General features: G+C 42.4%; 1 protein-coding gene across 2 annotated transcripts in view; it reads right to left on the bottom strand.

Moving 5' to 3' along the window:
* Positions 1-17,282, bottom strand: part of akt1s1 (AKT1 substrate 1 (proline-rich)) — a 49,989-nt gene that overhangs the window by 31,039 nt on the left and 1,668 nt on the right. The window lies entirely within an intron of this gene.

The following is a 17,282-nucleotide window of genomic DNA, read 5'->3' as shown; positions in this document are numbered from 1 at the left end:
CGATGTTCATGCCATCAGGTTGGAGGCTACCCAGACGGAATATAAGGTGTTGTTCCTCCAACCTGAGCGTGGCTTCATCTTTACAGTAGAGGAGGCCGTGGATAGACATGTCAGAATGGGAATGGGATGTGGAATTAAAATGTGTGGCCACAGAGATCCTGCTTTCTCTGGCAGACAGAGCGTAGGTGTTCAGCAAAGCGGTCTCCCAGTCTGCGTCGGGTCTCGCCAATATATAAAAGGCCACATCGGGAGCACCGGACGCAGTATATCACCCCAGCCGACTCACAGGTGAAGTGTTGCCTCACCTGGAAGGACTGTTTGGGGCCCTGAATGGTGGTAAGGGAGGAAGTGTAAGGGCATGTGTAGCACTTGTTCCGCTTACACAGATAAGTGCAGAAGGGATCCCGTTGGAAGTGGCGGAAGTTACGGAGAATAATATGTTGGACCCAGAGGCTGGTGGGGTGGTAGGTGAGGACCAGGGGAACCCTATTCTTAGTGGGGTGGCGGGAGGATGGAGTGAGAGCAGATGTATGTGAAATGGGGGAGATGCGTTTAAGAGCAGAGTTGATAGTGGAGGAAGGGAAGCCCCTTTCTTTAAAAAAAAAGACATCTCCCTCGTCCTAGAATGAGAAGCCTCATCCTGAGAGCAGATGCGGCAGAGACGGAGGAATTGTGAGAAGGGGATGGCGTTTTGGCAAGAGACAGGGTGAGAAGAGGAATAGTCCAGATAGCTGTGAGAGTCAGTAGGCTTATAGTAGACATCAGTGGATAAGCTATCTCCAGAGACAGAGACAGAAAGATCTAGAAAGGGAAGGGAGGTGTCGGAAATGGACCAGGTAAACTTGAGGGCAGGGTGAAAGTTGGAGGCAAAGTTAATAAAGTCAACGAACTCTGCATGCATGCAGGAAGCAGCGCCAATGCAGTCATCGATGTAGCGAAGGAAAAGTGGGGGGACAGATACCAGAATAGGCACGGAACATAGATCGTTCCACAAAGCCAACAAAAAGGCAGGCATAGCTAGGACCCATATCGGCCTTGTATAAAAGACCAAGTTATTATACTGAAGGAAATCCAAGTTAAAAAATTAATCCATTTATTGCCATGTCCATATTTAGAAAGGTAGTTTGTAAACAGCGAAGCTGTAATTAGATGCCCCACCAAAGGCATTAAAACACTGTACAGATTCCAACTCAGCTCCAGCTAGCTAAACCATATGTCCCAAGGCAAACATCTTGCTGTGACACATTGCTCCCTCCAGAGTTAAAACTGTGCAGTCTCCATAAAAAAAGCATACTTTCAGCACAGGTACAGAATAGCTCTGGCACATTTGTACACAATGTACATTTAGGAAGCAGCTACAGAGTGAAAAGAAGCTATTGCCAATAAATATGTACATAACACTCATGTAGCAAGTAGGACTTTAGCTCACTGTCGGGTCACTGGGGTTGAGTTACAGCAAGGATCGTTTGCAGCGATTAAAATAGACTGCAGCGAGCAGCCAAAAGACTGGGAGATCAATAACTTTGTTTTATTGCTAGTAAAATTGCACTAATGTAGCAAGTGAAAGGCAATAAAAACTAAAGTATAATTACTTTAGTACCTCAAACTCAAGACTCAATCTTTACAAATGATTTGTGTAGCTAATGTATGCACAGTAATATCACATTTGTTTACGAGATCATGACAAGATACGTTTTATTTTAAAATAATCTGTACTCATGAAATAGGTACTGCTCAGGATATTGCCCTGCTATTCTCCAAAGTAACACAGACAAAGTTCTGAAGGAGCTCATTAGGCCAGGCAGCATCTAAGGAAAGGAATAAACAGTCAACATTTTGAGACAACATCCTTCAAAGGGTCTCCTTTCCATAGTTGCTGCCTGACCTGATGAATTCCTCCAGCATTTCATGTCTCTTTCCCTGGATTTCCAGCATCTGCAGAATCTCATGTTTTTCTCCAAATCTGTTAAATCATTTCAAATGTATTTATTTAGAGATACAGCATGCAGTATGCCCTTCGAGCCATGCCAGACAAAAATCCAATGAACCCTATCCTAATCACAGGACATCTTACAATGATCAGTTAACCTACCTGGTACATCTGTGGGAGGAAACCGAATTGCCTGGGGGAAAAACCCACACATTCCACGGGGAGGATGTACAAACTCTTTACAGAACTTCTCCAACTTTATTAATTTTAGAAAAGGTTCATGTGAATGCCAAAATTTGATACAAATTTGAAGGAAATGACAAAAGTCGGTCAAAGCAGCAGCTTAGAAGAGCATCAAACAGAAGAACCATAAATAGAACACCAACAGTTCTAGGTAGCCTTCAACTTGATGGCACGAACTTTGACTTCTTGAACTTCCAGAAATTGCCCCCCCCACCCTTCACCAATCCCCAATTTCTGTTTCCCTCTCTGACCTCATCTCCTTACCTGCCCATCACCTCCCTCCGGTGTTCCTCCCCCTTCCCTTTCTTCCATGAACTTCTATCCTCTCCTATCAGATTCCCCCTTCTCCAGCCCTTTACCTCCATCACCAATCCACTTTCTTTCTCTTTACTTCACCCTTCCCCCTCTCCCAGCTTCACCCATCACCTACCACCTTGTACTTCTTCCTCCCCTTCTTACCGATTTCTCTTCCTTTCCAGCCCTGAAGGGCCTCAGCCTGAAACATTGACTGTTTACTCTTTTCCATAGATGCCACCTGGCCTGCTGAGGTCCTCCAGCATTTTGTGTGTGTTGCTACAGAAACAGATCCCTTCAGCACATCTCATCTCTGTTGACCACAATGCCTATCTATGCCAATCCCAATGGCTTGCAGGTCCCTATCCAAGTGCTTATCAAATATTGTAACTAAATGCCCCTACCCCACCTCCAGCAGCTTGCTCTAGATAACCCCTACCTTCTCATCCTTCAAATCTCCTCAAAACTTCTCTCCTATCATTCTGCAGGCCCTGCCCTGGGAAATGGGTTCTAACCATCTATCCCTCCTTAATTTTATAAGCCCATGTTAAAAGAGAATGAACCCAGTCCAAACTGCTGAAAACAGTTATACCAGACATAGTTATCAGATGAGCACTTCCACTGAGTCAGCAGAACCTCAGAATGAACACTTTAAGTAACTGGCACACTTCCAAGCATTAAATGACAAAGCAAAGGCACACATTTTGCAAGTGGCCATTGATTTTGTGAATGACAATTTCAATATGCAATAGTATAATAGTTCCACAAGTTACAGTGAACATGTCAGAATCTGGTTTATTATCACTGGCATACACCATGAAATTTGTTTTGTGGCAGCAGTACAGTGCAATAAAAATACAAGTTACAAGAAATAGATCAATGAAAAATTAAATAAGTAGTGCAAAAATAGTGAGTGTTTATGGGTTCATTGCCCATTCAGAAATCTGGTGGCAGAGGACAAGAAGCTATTTCTAACACATTGATATCTTCAGTCACCTGTACCTCCTCTCTGATGGTAGTAATAAGTAGTGAGCATGTCCAGGGTGATGGACGCCACCTTTTGAAGATGTCCTCTAGGCAGGGGAATCTAGTGCTTGAGCCTGAAACGCTCTGCAGTGGCCCCTCCACACCAGATGGTGATGCAACCCATTAGAATGCTCTCCTCGGTCCATCTGTAGAAATTTGCTCGAGTCTTTGGTGACATGCCAAATCTCCTCAACCTCCTAATATCACCTCTCACATATCACACTATTCCCAAAACAACTTGCAATTTATACAGTGTTTCCGATGTAGTGGACTGCCTCAAATTAGACTGAAGAGCAATGTTTGATACAAGGTTGGAGATATGCCTCTACCAAAGGAGGTGCAAGGCTCCGCTAGCCTGCAAGTCCCCCTTGGGCAAGGTGTAACACCAACATAATGCCACCCCCCCCCCCGCCAAATCCAGGAATCAGGGTTACGCAAAGCCATGGGAGCAGGTGGTGGATAGTCGTATGAGCACATGGTGCATATCACAAGTCCTGGTTGTGTGACCACTGATGCCAGAGAGACAATCTCTGAAGAGTATTGATAATGGCTGGGGTCACCCGTCTTGTAAAGACACCGCCTACCACTTCTGTAGAAAGATTTGCCAAGGACAATCATGGTCATGGACTGTAATTGCCATGTCATACGACACAGCACATAATGATGATGAAACAAAGTGATTAAAGAATCATTCAAACTAACAAGGGAAAAAAAAGGAAGTGGTTATCAGTGCGGTTGTTTTTGCAAGTGCTAAACCAAACATGTCAAACACTTCCTACATTGCTGGCCTTACAACATTCTCTCCAAATTCTCTACTGCCCTGAAGGTGGGCAAATAGTTTTGTTCTGCAAAATTCAAGAACTACTTGGATGGGGAGTTATATAGATTCGTTCTACCTCATTCCCTACAGAATGCAGGCCATGATTCAAACAATACATGGAATTGCTCAACTAGTACCTAACCACCAAGGTTAACCACTATATCATTAACAAAGCCAATCTAAAATATACAGTGGCATGCAAAAGTTTGGGCACTCCGGTCAAAACTTCTGTTACTGTGAGTAGCTAAGTAAAAGATGATCTGATTTCCAAAAGGCATAAAGTTAAAGATGACATTTCTTTAATATTTTAAGCAAGATTACTTTTTTTATTTCCCTCTTTAATAGTTCCAAAATAGCATAAAAGGAAAAGGGCCCGAAGCAAAAGTTTGGGCACCCTGCATGGTCAGTACTTAGTAACACCCCCTTTGGCAAGTATCACAGCTTGTAAATGCTTTCTGTAGCCAGCTAAGAGTCCTTCAATTCTTGTTTGGGAGATTTTCACTCATTCTTCCTTGCAAAAGGCTTCTAGTTCTGTGAGATTCTTGGGCTGTCTTGCATGCACTGCTCTTTTGAGGTCTATCCACTGATTCTCGATGACGTTTAGGTCGGGGGACTGTGAGGGCCATGGCAAAACCTTCAGCTTGCGCCTCAAGGTAGTCCATTGTGGATTTTGAGCTGTGTTTAGGATCATTATCATGTTGTAGAAGCCATCCTCTTTTCACCTTCAGCTTTTTTTTAATATATATGTATATGTTTGCTTCCAGAATTTGCTGGTATTTAATTGAATTCATTCTTCCCTGTACCAGTGAAATACTCCTCGTGCCACTGGCTGCAACACAAGCTCAAAGCATGATAGAGCCACCCCCATGCTTAACAGTTGGAGAGGTGTTCTTTTCATGAAATTCTGCACCCTTTTTTCTCCAAACATACCTTTGCTCATTGCAGCCAAAAAGTTCTACTTTAACTTCATCAGTCCACAGGACTTGTTTCCAAAATGCATCAGGCTTGTTTAGATGTTCCTTTGCAAACTTCTGACACTGAATTTTGTGGTGAGGACACAGGAAAGGTTTTCTTCTGATGACTCTTCCATGAAGGTCATATTTGTGCAGGTGTCGCTGCACAGTAGCGCAGTGCACCACCACTCCAGAGTCTGCTAAATCTTCCTGAACATCTTTTGCAGTCAAATGGAGGTTTTGATTTGCCTTTCTAACAATCCTACGAGTAGTTCTCTCAGAAAGTTTTCTTGGTCTTCCAGACCTCAACTTGACCTCCACCTTTCCTGTCAACTGCTATTTCTTAATTACATTATGAACCGAAGAAATGGTTACCACAAAACACTTTGCTATCTTTTGTAGCCTTCTCCTGCTTTATGGGCATCATTTATTTTAATTTTCAGAGTGCTAGGCAGCTGCTTAGAGGAGCCTATGGCTGCTGATTGCTAGGACAAGGTTTGAGGAGTCAGGTTATTTATAAAGCTTTGAAATTTGCATCACTTGGCCTTTCCTAACGATGACTGAACAAGCCATAGCCCTAACAAGCTAATTAAGGTCTGAGACCTTGGTAAAAGTTAACTGAGAGCTCAAATTTCTCGGGGTGCCCAGACTTTTGCATGGTGCTCCTTTCCTTTTTCTCCTCCCCCCACTCTAAAATTGTACAAAACAAAAATAGTACACTAATCTTAAAATGTTGAAGAATGTTTCATCTTTAACTTTATGACTTTTGGAGATCAGTTCATCTTCTACTCACTTAACTATTTACAGTAACAGAAATTTTCACCAGGGTTGCTCAAACTTTTGCATGCCACTGTACAGCTCACTCAACTTAATAGTGGAAGATCAGAGACACAAGAGACTGCAGATAACACACATAAATTGCTGGCGGAACTCAGCGGGTCAGGTAGCATCTATGGAAAACAAAAGAACAGTCGACATTTCGGGCCAAGACCATTTTGCAGGGCTGCAGTTACTGGAATCTAAAGCAAAAAAAAAAAAAATCAAAACTGCTTAGGAAACTTCACAGATCAAGCAACATCTGTGGGAAAGCCATTGGTGAGGTTTTGGGTTGAATTAAGATCAACTTTGGCTGGCTCTTTGCTGAAACACTTCCTTCATTTTAAAGATTAAAAAGATCAAACTATTTGTCACATGCACATTGAAATACAGTAAAATGTGTTGCTTGCATCAATGACCAACACAGTCTGAGATGACCAACACAGAGGAGCTCGTAAGTGTCAGCATGCTTCTGGTGCCAATTTAGCAAGCCCACAACTTACTAACCCTATTCCGTGTGTCTTTGCAACATGGGAGGAAACCTGGATGAGTCCTATGCAGTCACACAGAGAACAGACAAACAGGAGTTGAACCCTGGTGCTGCAAATATGCTACCATGCTGCCCCAAGATCAAGCTATTCTAAGCTATGTTTAGAGGCCTTTCACTTGAGAATTAAAAACATAGGCTTAGATATGGATATGGATAATCATAGAATCATACAGCAGAGAGGCAAGTGATCTATACTAGCATACCTTCCACATGAATCTCCTCTACAAATACCTGTGTCAGCAGCACAGGTATTCACAGAATCTTCCATGAGAGGCCAATCCATACATTCTGCCTGTGTTACCTCAGAAGCCCAATTATTCCAATACTTCCATCACTGTCCTGGCACAAACTCTGCGGTCATGCAGGTCAAGAGACTCTTTAAACAGTGAAATACACTACTCCTGTAATAAATATACCATCACAAATAAGGACCCACATTGTGTGCCCAACTAATTAAGTTATTAATTGTCCATTTCTAAACCAATCTTTTTCTGCCTACATGACATTAATCCTTTCATTTCCTGCACATTCACGTGCTTGGAAGCCTCCTGAATGCCTCCAACATGCTTTCTCCACCACTACCCCAGGTAGCATATTCCAGGCACCCAGGACTGTATGAAAAATTGCATTCTGCACATTTCTTTCGAACTTAGCCACACTCACCATAATTTCATGCCTTCTGGTGTTACACATTTCAACCCTGGGGAAACGATAGTGGCCGTCTACTCTGTCTATGCCTCTCAATCTTATAAACCTCTATCATATCTCAGGTGCTCCAGAAGAAAACACCCAAGTTTGTCCAACCTGTCATTAAAGCACATATCCTCTAATCCAGGATCTTCCTAGTAAACCTAAACCCTCTCCAAAATGTTGACATCCTTCCTACCATGGGGCAATCTGAACTGAATGCAACACTCCAGATGAAGTTTTATGGAGCTGCAACATAACTTCCCGATTCTTAAACTCAATTTGACTACGAAAAGCTAGCATACTGTATGCCCTTTTTAAACACCCTATTAACGTGCCTGACCACTTTCAGGGAGTTATGGATGTGGACCACAAGATTGCTTTGCACATCAACACTGTTAGGGTCTTGCCATTAATAGTGCATTGTTCTTTTACATTCGATTTCCCAAAGCACAATACTTCACATTTGGCCAATTTAAACTGATCTATATCCTGCTGTATCCTTTGCCAGTCTTCTATGCTATCCGTACCACCAGTCTTTGTATTTTCTGCAAATTTACTAACCCACACATCTACATTTTCATCCAGATTTTTACAAGCAGCAAAGGTCCCATACAGGTCCCTGCAGAACACCACCTCCTCCAGCCAGAATAAGCACTCCCAACCTCTGTCTTCAAAAGGCAAACCTATTTTGAATCCAAACAGCCAATTCACTATGGTTTCCATGTATCTTAATCTTCTGGATGAGCTTCCCATAACAGACCTCGCCTTAAAAAAAACCTCCAGTAATAAGACACCGCTTGTCCTACACAAAGCCATATCGACTGTCCCTAATTGGGCAATGGTGTTCCAAATGCACGCAAATTCTTTTCTTAAGAATCCTCTCTGGTAATTTCCGTACCTCTGATATGAGACTCGCCGGGCTATAGTTTCCTGGATTATCCTCCATTCCCTTCTTGAGGAATAGAACAATATTAGCTACTCAGCAGTCCTTGGGGATCTTTTCTGAGGTTAGAGAGGACAGGAAGATATTGTTCAAGGTGCCAGCAATCTCATCTCTTGCCTGTCTCAATAACCTGGGGCATAGCCCATCAGACCCTGAGCACTTCCCCACCTTAACATTCTTTAAGAGACCCAACATTATCTTCTTCATCTCAAAATGTCCTAGCAAATTAACACACTCCATACTGACCTCACTATCCTCTATGTCTTTCTCCTTGGTAAACATTGCTACAAAATACCCATCTCTACCTCCAAGCACATGTTTGCTACTTCATCCTTGAGTGGTTTACCCACTCCCTAGTTATCCTCTTGATGCAGGTATATCAAGACTTGGGACTTGGGATTCTCTTTAATCATACTTTAAGGATTTTTCATGATCCATCTTGGCTTTCCCAATTCTGAGTTATTTTCTGTCTCCTTTAAAATCCTCAAGGGCTCTATTTGGTCTTAGCTCTCTAAACCTGATGTTTTCTTATTCTTATTAACTAAATTCACCTTGAATCCAAGGACCCCCTACCTTACTATCTTTGTTCTTCCTCCTTATTGAAACATACCTGTCCCATACTGGAGCCTTTAAACACCTTCCATATGTCAGATGTGGACTTGCCAGAAACAGCTGATCCCAATTAACTCTCCCTAGTTCTGGCCTAATGCTGTTGTAATTTGCCCTGCTCCAATTTAATACTCCCCTGCGAGGTCCATATTTATCTTGAGCTAGAGCTACCTTAAAACTTAAGGAGCGATGATCACTATCCCTTATTCTCCCACTGGACAGGCACATTACCCAACATGAAGTCCAGTATAGCCCCACTACTTGTTGGACAAGTTGATTTATGAAACCCTCCTGGATGCCTCTAACAATTTCTCTCCCATCTAAACCTCTTGCACTAAGGAGGTCCCAGTCTATATTATGGAAGGTAAAGTCATGCACTACAACAACCCTGTTGTGTTTTTTTTTTAAAAAAAAAACATCTTTCGTTAATCTGTCTGCATATTTGTTCCTCAATGTACTAGCACCAATTGAACCTCCCAACTAGGATATTAGTCCCTCTACTTAAGGTGCAACCCATGTCTCTTGTACAGGTCACTAGGGTTCCAATGACCCAAGAACATTGCGAGGATGATTCCTGGAATGCAGGGGCTAACATACGAGGAGCGTTTGTTGGCTCTTGGATTGTATTCATTAGAGTACAGAAGAATGAGAGGGGATCTCATAGAAACATTTCCAATGTTGAAAGGGTTGGACAGAGTAGATGTGGAAAGGTTGTTTCCCTTGGTGGGTGAGTCCAGGACAAGAGGCCATAGTCTTAGAATTAGAGGGTACCCAGTTAAAACAGAGATGAGGAGAAATTTTTTTTAGCCAGAGGGTCGTGGATTTGTGGAATTTGTTACCACATACAGCTGTGGAGGCCCAATCATTGAGGGTGTTTAAGGAGGAGATTGACAGGTATCTAATTAGTCAGGGTATCAAGGGATATGGGGAAAAAGCCGGAAATTGGAACTAGATGGGTGAATAGTTTAGCTCATGGGGGAAGCTGCAGAGCAGACTCGATGGGCTGAATGGCCTACTTCTGCTCCTTTTGTCTTGTGATCTTGTGAACATGAAACCCTGCCTCATTTTTCAGCCAGTCATTCATCAGTTCTAGCTTTCTATTTTTACCCTGAATAGCACTGCAAGTAACCTGGAGATAAGAACATAAGAAATAGGAGGAGTAGACCATCTGGCCCATCAAGTCTTCCCCCGCCATTCAATAAGATCATGGCTGATCTGGCCATAAACTCAGCTCCATCTACCTGCCTTTTCCCCATAACCTTTAATTCCCTTACTATGTAAAAACCTATCTAACTGTTTCTTAAATATATCTAGTGAGGAAGCCTCAATTACTTCCCTGGGCAGAGAATTCCACAGATTCACCACGCTCTGGGAAAAACAGTTTCTTCTCATCTCCATCCTAAATCTTATCCCCTGAATCTTGGGAGACAATGTCCCCTAGTTCTAGTCTCATCTACCAATGGAAACATCTTTCCTACTTCTATCTTATCTATCCCTTTCAAAACTTTGTATGTTTCTACAAGATCCCCTCTGATTCTTCTGAACTCCAGAGAGTATAGTCCCAGGCAACTCAAACTCTCCTCATAGGTTAACCCCTTCATCCCTGGAATCAACCTGGTGAACCTCCTCTGCACTGCCTCCAAAGCCAGTATAGCCTTCAAGTATGGAGGCCAGAACTGCAGACATTACTCCAGGTGCAGCCTCACCAGTACCTTGTACAGTTGCAGCGTGACCTCCCTGGTCTTGAATTCAATCCCTCTAGCAATGAAGGCCAACATTCCACTTGCCTTCTTAATAACCTGTTGTACTTGTAAGCCAACTTTTTGCAATTCATGAACAAGCACTCCCAAGTCCCTCTGAAGATTATACCTTCAAGGTCCTACTTTTGAGCCTCTTTCCCAAGTCCCTCTGCTTACAGTGCAGGACCTCTTCTCCCTTTCTACCCATGTCATTAGTACTAATCTGCACCACAACCTCTGGTTGTACAATTCAAAGTTCAAAGCTTATTTATTATCAAAGTACATACATGTCACCATACACAATCCTGAGATTGATTTTCTTGTGGGTATACTCAATAAATCCATAATAGAATCAATAAAAGACTGAACTTGGGTGTTCAACCGTGCAAAACAAAAAAATAGTGCAAATACAAAAATACTAAATAAATATCAAAAACATGAGATGAAGAGTCCTTGAAAGTGATCCATAGGTTGTGGGAACAGTTCAATGATGAAGTGAAGCTGAGTTATCCCCTTTGCACCTCAACCATCAGGTGCTTGAACCAACAGACTGCTTGTTTTACCCTGCCCTTGAAGAATCAATGTAGTGTGGTAGTTAGGACAACACTTTACAGTACCAGCGACCTACTGCCTGGAAGGAGTTTGTACTGTCTCCCCGTGACCACATAGGTTTTCTCCCACAGTCGAAAGACGTACTGGATAGTAGGTTAATTGGTCATTGTGAATTGTCCTGTGATTAGCTATCATTAAATCAGGGGTTGTTCAGCAGCATAGCTCAGAGGGCCAGAAGGGCCTACTTTGCACTGTATCGCAATAAATAAAATAAAAAAGTCAAAATCAGAATCATTACTGAAATCTTGTTTTGTGGCAGCAGCAATGCCATATATAAAATATACTATAAGTTATAATGTAAATAAAAATCATGCAAAGAGAAGCAAATATAGTGAGATAGTATACATGGGTTAATTGTCCATTCAGAAATCTTAGCAAAGCACCAGTTGCTATATGGAAAAGTCAGCACAATAAATTTTGCAAAGTTTTTTTGGAGAGGGAGCATGGATTGAAAGCAGGAACAAGTAGGATACAAAATATTTCTCTTCACAAAATTAAAGATGGCAAAACATTTAATGCAGAACTACTAAGGGCTATTGGATGAAAACTATAATCAACATCCGCCTACACAACACCCAACATTACACCTTTACACTAAACAACATTCAATGGTCAACCTTGATTATGCCTAATCTTGACTGACAATTTACTACACCGGCAGTAGTCCACCCTCACAGCTAAGGCATTGAACCAAAGTGCACAACACAAGTTGGTGTTAAAAACTGTTATAAAATTCCGTACACTAACTGACATGTAGAGTCATACACTCAGTGGCCACTCTATTAGGAACACCTGTTCATTGGAGGAGGAGGAGGATGATGAGAGGAGATATGATAGAGGTGTACAAGATAATAAGAGGAATAGATAGAGTGGATAGCCAGCACCTCTTCTCCAGGGCACCACTGCTCAATACAAGAGGACATGGCTTTAAAGTAAGGGGTGGGAAGTTCAAGGGGGATGTTAGGGGAAGGATTTTTTTTTTTTTAAAAAACTCAGAGTGTTTGGTGCGTGGAATGCACTGCCTGAGTCAGTGGTGGAGGCAGATACACTAGTGAAATTTAAGACTACTATATGGAGGAATTTAAGGTGGAGGGTTATATGGGAGGCAGGGTTTAAGGGTCAGCACAACATTATGGGCCGAAGGGCCTGTACTGTGCTGTACTGTTCTATGTTCTATTAATGCAAATATCTAATCAGGCAATCAAGAGGTTTAGTTGTGGTTCAGATCAAACATCAGAATGGAGGAAAAAAATGATCTAAGTGACCAACCATGGAATGATTGTTGGCACCAGACGGAGCAGTTTGAGTACCTCAGAAACTGATCTTCTGGGATTTTCACGCACAACAGTCTCCAGAGTTTACAGAGAATGGTGCGAAAACAAACAAACAAAAAACAAATCCTATGAGCGGCAGTTCTTTGGGCAAAAATGTTTTGTTAATGAGAGAAGTTAAAGGAGAACAGCCAGACTGGTTCAAGATGACAGGAAGATGACAGTAACTCAAATAAAAAAAAGTGGATGGGCTACAGCAGCAGAAGACTACACTGGGTTCCATACCTGCAGCCAATTTATTACGTACAGGAGTGTATCTAATATATTGGCCATTGAGTGTACATACACCATGAAAACAGGACCTTTGGCCCATTGAATCTATGCCGATCAAATGCACATTTTCACTCAACATACACTCCATTTTTAATCTCCTCACATTTCTGTCAAATCCTTCCAGGTTCCACCAAAGACCACGGATAATTTAGTAGCCAACCTACCAGCATGTACCATCTTTGGGATGGTTGAAGAGACCTCCGCACCAGAGAAAACCCATGTGGTTACAGAGAGAATGGGCAAACTCTACACAGGCAGCACTCGAGGTCAGGATTGAACCTGGAACTCGGACACAGAGAGGGAACAGCCCTATTAACTCTGCCACAGTGCCATTCCTGTCACTTATACCAAAACAGAAGTTTGCATGCAGCAAATTCCCACAAATACTGAAGTATAAAGGACAAGGTAACCCATGAAGATGTGCAAGGGTTAAATGATAGCAGGAGTAACTCAATAGGACTCTCCAAAATAGCACCATGGGATCTTATGTACCCACATTCCCACTCGTCCCCCTCCCTTATCATCACTATTTATATTTATTGACGTACAGCGTGGAACAGGCCCTTCCAGCCACACCACCCAGCAATCCCCCAATTTAACCCTAGCCTAATCACGGGACAATTTACAATGACCAATTAACCTACCAACCAGTAGGTCTTTGGACTGTGGAGGAAAACTGGCGCACCCAGAGGAAACCCACACAATGGGGAGAATGTACAAACTCCTTACAGGCAATGGCATTAATTGAACTCAGGTCACTGATACTGTAAAACATTGTGCTGACCACTACACCACTGTGCTACCCCTTCTCAACGGAATCCCACCAATCACCCTTCAGATCTTGTTCCAGCACTTTCTCACACCACACCTTTTTAAACTGGCTTTCTTCGCTTTTTCTTTCAGTCCAGATGAAGGGTGTTGACACATAACAACAACTGTTTATTCATTTCCATGGATGCTGCCAGACCTGCTGAGCTCCTCCCACATTTTGTGTGTTAATCTAGATTCTATCATCTACAGTCTCATCTCTTCATAGGATATTTTGCCAATTTCTGGTTGTAGACTAATATGTAGTTGAGCCTCTCAACCAGAGACCTCCAACAGTAAAGAGATTACCTTAATTTGTCACAAATACAAAATGTACAGTGAAATGTGTCACTTGCATTGATGACCAACAGTCTGAGGATTGTGCTTTGGGCAGCCCGCAAGTGTTTCCACATACCCAGAACTTACTAAACTATGTGTCTTCGGAATGTGGGAAGAAACCAGAGCACCCAGAGAAAACCCACATGGTCACGGAACAAACTCCTTATGGATAGCGGTGGAACTAAGCTCCAATCACAAGTGCTTTAAAGTGCAACATTAACCACTATACTATCAACTATGGTGGAATGGGGCTTAAGTCACAGGAGGATGGGATTTGAACTGAGAAGCTTCTTAATCAAGGGGCAGATCTGTCCCCTTAGGTTACAGGTTTAAAACAAAGTCCACAGTATTGCTTTAAAATAGATCTTAATTCGACCATAGAGGAAAAAGCAGAAACACAAAAGACTTCAGATGCTGGAATCTGCAGCAAAAATCAAACTGCTGAGCATTTGAAATGGCATTGACTTGATGGGCTAAAGGGCCATATTTGCTCCATTCTTGTTAGATTAAAGTACATAGGGCACAGTGTAAAATAACAACTTGTATTTTGGCACTGCTGACTGTGTAGCACACTGTCAGTCAAGATTATGCATATCTACTGACTGGCAATTTGCTGCAAAGGCCAGACTAGGCAACTGATTAACAGAGTGCCTGCACTCTGTCCACAACGACCGCCCCAAACTCCCCGCTACATGCTATTTCAACTCCCTATTGTCACACTGACGCAACTGTTGGCCTTGTCCACTGTCATCGAGAGGCCCAAAATAGACTAGAGAAACGACACCTCATAATCTACCTGGGTAGTCTACACTGCCCTTCCCAATCTCAGGTAACCCCTACCTTCTGATTCAAGCCTGATCCTCTCATTTTTGTTCCTTTCCCATACCATCATCCATTTTCTTCCACTTCCAGGTTCCGCTCTCTAAAACAACCCACTGGAATCTCAGCGTCATCTGGTTCCATCTACATTTCACGTCTCCCCAGTAGTTCCATTATCAATTTAGCCTTTATGTTTCCTTTCTCTGCCCTAAACAGTTAACTTCTGATTCCCAAATCTACCTCTCTAGGCTCCATCTAGCAATCGTCCCCCTGCTTACCTACCAGCCACCTCACCTCCTCCCATTCTGTACTTCACACTAACCATCTTCTCCCTCCACACTCAGTGCAGACGCAGGCTCTTGGCCAAAATATTGACAATTCTCTCTCACCAACATATAGATGCCGCATAACCCAGTCACTTCCTCCAGAAATCTGCTTCCTTAGAGAAAACTTTTTACGTTATATGCCAATGACTTGGATGATGATATTGATGATTTTGTTGCAAAGTTTGTGGATGATACAAAAATAAATAGAGTGGCAGGTAGTTTTAAGTACAGAGACTACAGTAGGACTTAGATTAGGAGAATGGGCAAAGGTGGTAGATGGAATACTGTGTTGGGAAGTGTATGGTAGAAGAAACAAATGAATAGACTATTTTCTAAATGGAGAGAAAATTCAAAAATCTGAGGTGCAAAGGAACTTGGAGTCCATGTGCAGGACTCCCTAAAGGTTGAGTCTGTGGTGAGAAGGGTAGATGCGATATCAACAAATCTTTGCTTGTATATCTAGTCCTCTTGAAGTGAAATGTTGAGGCTTTATAAAGCACTGGTGAGGCTTCACTTGGAGTACTGAGAGCAGTTTTGGGCTTAGAAAGGATGTACTAACGTTGGAGAGGGTTCAAAAGCGGTTTACAAAAATGATTCCTGGATTGAACGGCTTGTCATATGAAGAGTGTTTGATGGCTCTGGGCCTGTATTCACTAGAGTTAAGAATGAGGGGTGACCCAATTGAAACCTATGGTGAAAGGTCTTGAAAATGTGGTCGTTTCCTATGGTGGGAGAGTCTAGGACCAGAGGACACAGTCTCAGAATAGAGGGGTGTCCTATCAGAACAGAGATGAGGAGGAATTTCTTTAGCCAGAGAGTGGTGAATCTGTGGAATTCATTGCCACAGGCAGCTGTCGAGTTCAAGTCTTTACAAACATTTGAGGCAGAGGTTCACAGATTCTTGATTGGTCAAGGCATGAAGGGATATGAGAAGGTAGGAGATTGGGGCTGAGAGGAGTAATGGATCAGCCATGGTGGAACAGTCTCGATGGGCCAAATGGCCTAATTCTGCTTCTATGTTTTATGTTCTTAAAAAAGAAAAAAGAGAATTTTGTTTTACCATGGATACAGGGGCTCAGAAGTCATGGTCAAGAGAGCTCACCAATGCCTCTACTTTCTCAGGAGGCAAACGAAATATGGCACATCCCCATCGACCCTTACCAATTTTTATTGATGCACCATACAATGTATTCTATCTGGATACATATCAGCTTGGTATGGCAGCTGCTCTGCACGTAACCACAAGAAACTGCACAGAGTTGCAGATACAGCTCAGCACATCATGAAGCCAGTCTCCTCTCTATGGACTCTGTACCACCAGATTCAAGGATAGCTTCTTATCCTTTTGTTACCAGACACTTGAATAGACTGCTTGTATAATAACTTGGACTCTTGACCTCAATCTACCTTATTATGTTTACCTGAGCTGCACTTTCTCTGCGGCTGTCACACTTTATTCTGCATAGTTACTGTTTTACCTTGTTCTTCGTCCATGCACTATGTCATGACCTGATCTGTATGAACAGTACACAAGATAAGATGCTCACTACGTCTTGGTAGATATGGCAATGATTTAAAAAAAAACAAACAACAACAAGACCCTACTCTCCAGCACATCGTTGAAAAGATAATGATAGTTTGCTACCATCATTTCAAAGTAGATTATAAGGCATTTGGAACACCCAGATAAACACAATACAAATGCAAATTCTGACTTCTCCAATGGACAGAGAGGACCTCAGATCAGCATAGGGGACAAACCTACAATCTTGGCTTAAGCATGTTAGCCTGCCAAACCAAATTTTTTACAAAAGCCACACATCATTAGAAAATTTGATGGCTTGTCTATTGTGCAACTGAAAAACACCACCCAGAATTTCAACACCACAACAACATGATTTGGTTATCAAGTTTATGCCAAACGCCTGTACCTGCTGGAATCTGCATTGGAAAACTGCTGGCAGCATCTGTGGGCAGTCCAGATGAAGGGTCACGATTCAAAATGGCTACCATCTGTTTCTCTCCACAGATGCTGCCCGACCTGCTGAGTTCCTCCAGCAGTTTATCTCATATAACCTGTTAATAGCCCACTAACCCACTCAGGCCCATTTCATTTGTAACCCTACAAGTTACCCTTTTTTTTGACTGCTTCAACCACATTA

Source organism: Mobula birostris, chromosome 11, assembly GCF_030028105.1.
Source record: "Mobula birostris isolate sMobBir1 chromosome 11, sMobBir1.hap1, whole genome shotgun sequence".
Classification (NCBI taxonomy): Eukaryota; Metazoa; Chordata; class Chondrichthyes; order Myliobatiformes; family Myliobatidae; genus Mobula; species Mobula birostris.
Note: the sequence above shows the minus strand (reverse complement) of the source record. Positions and strands in the feature narration are given on the sequence as shown.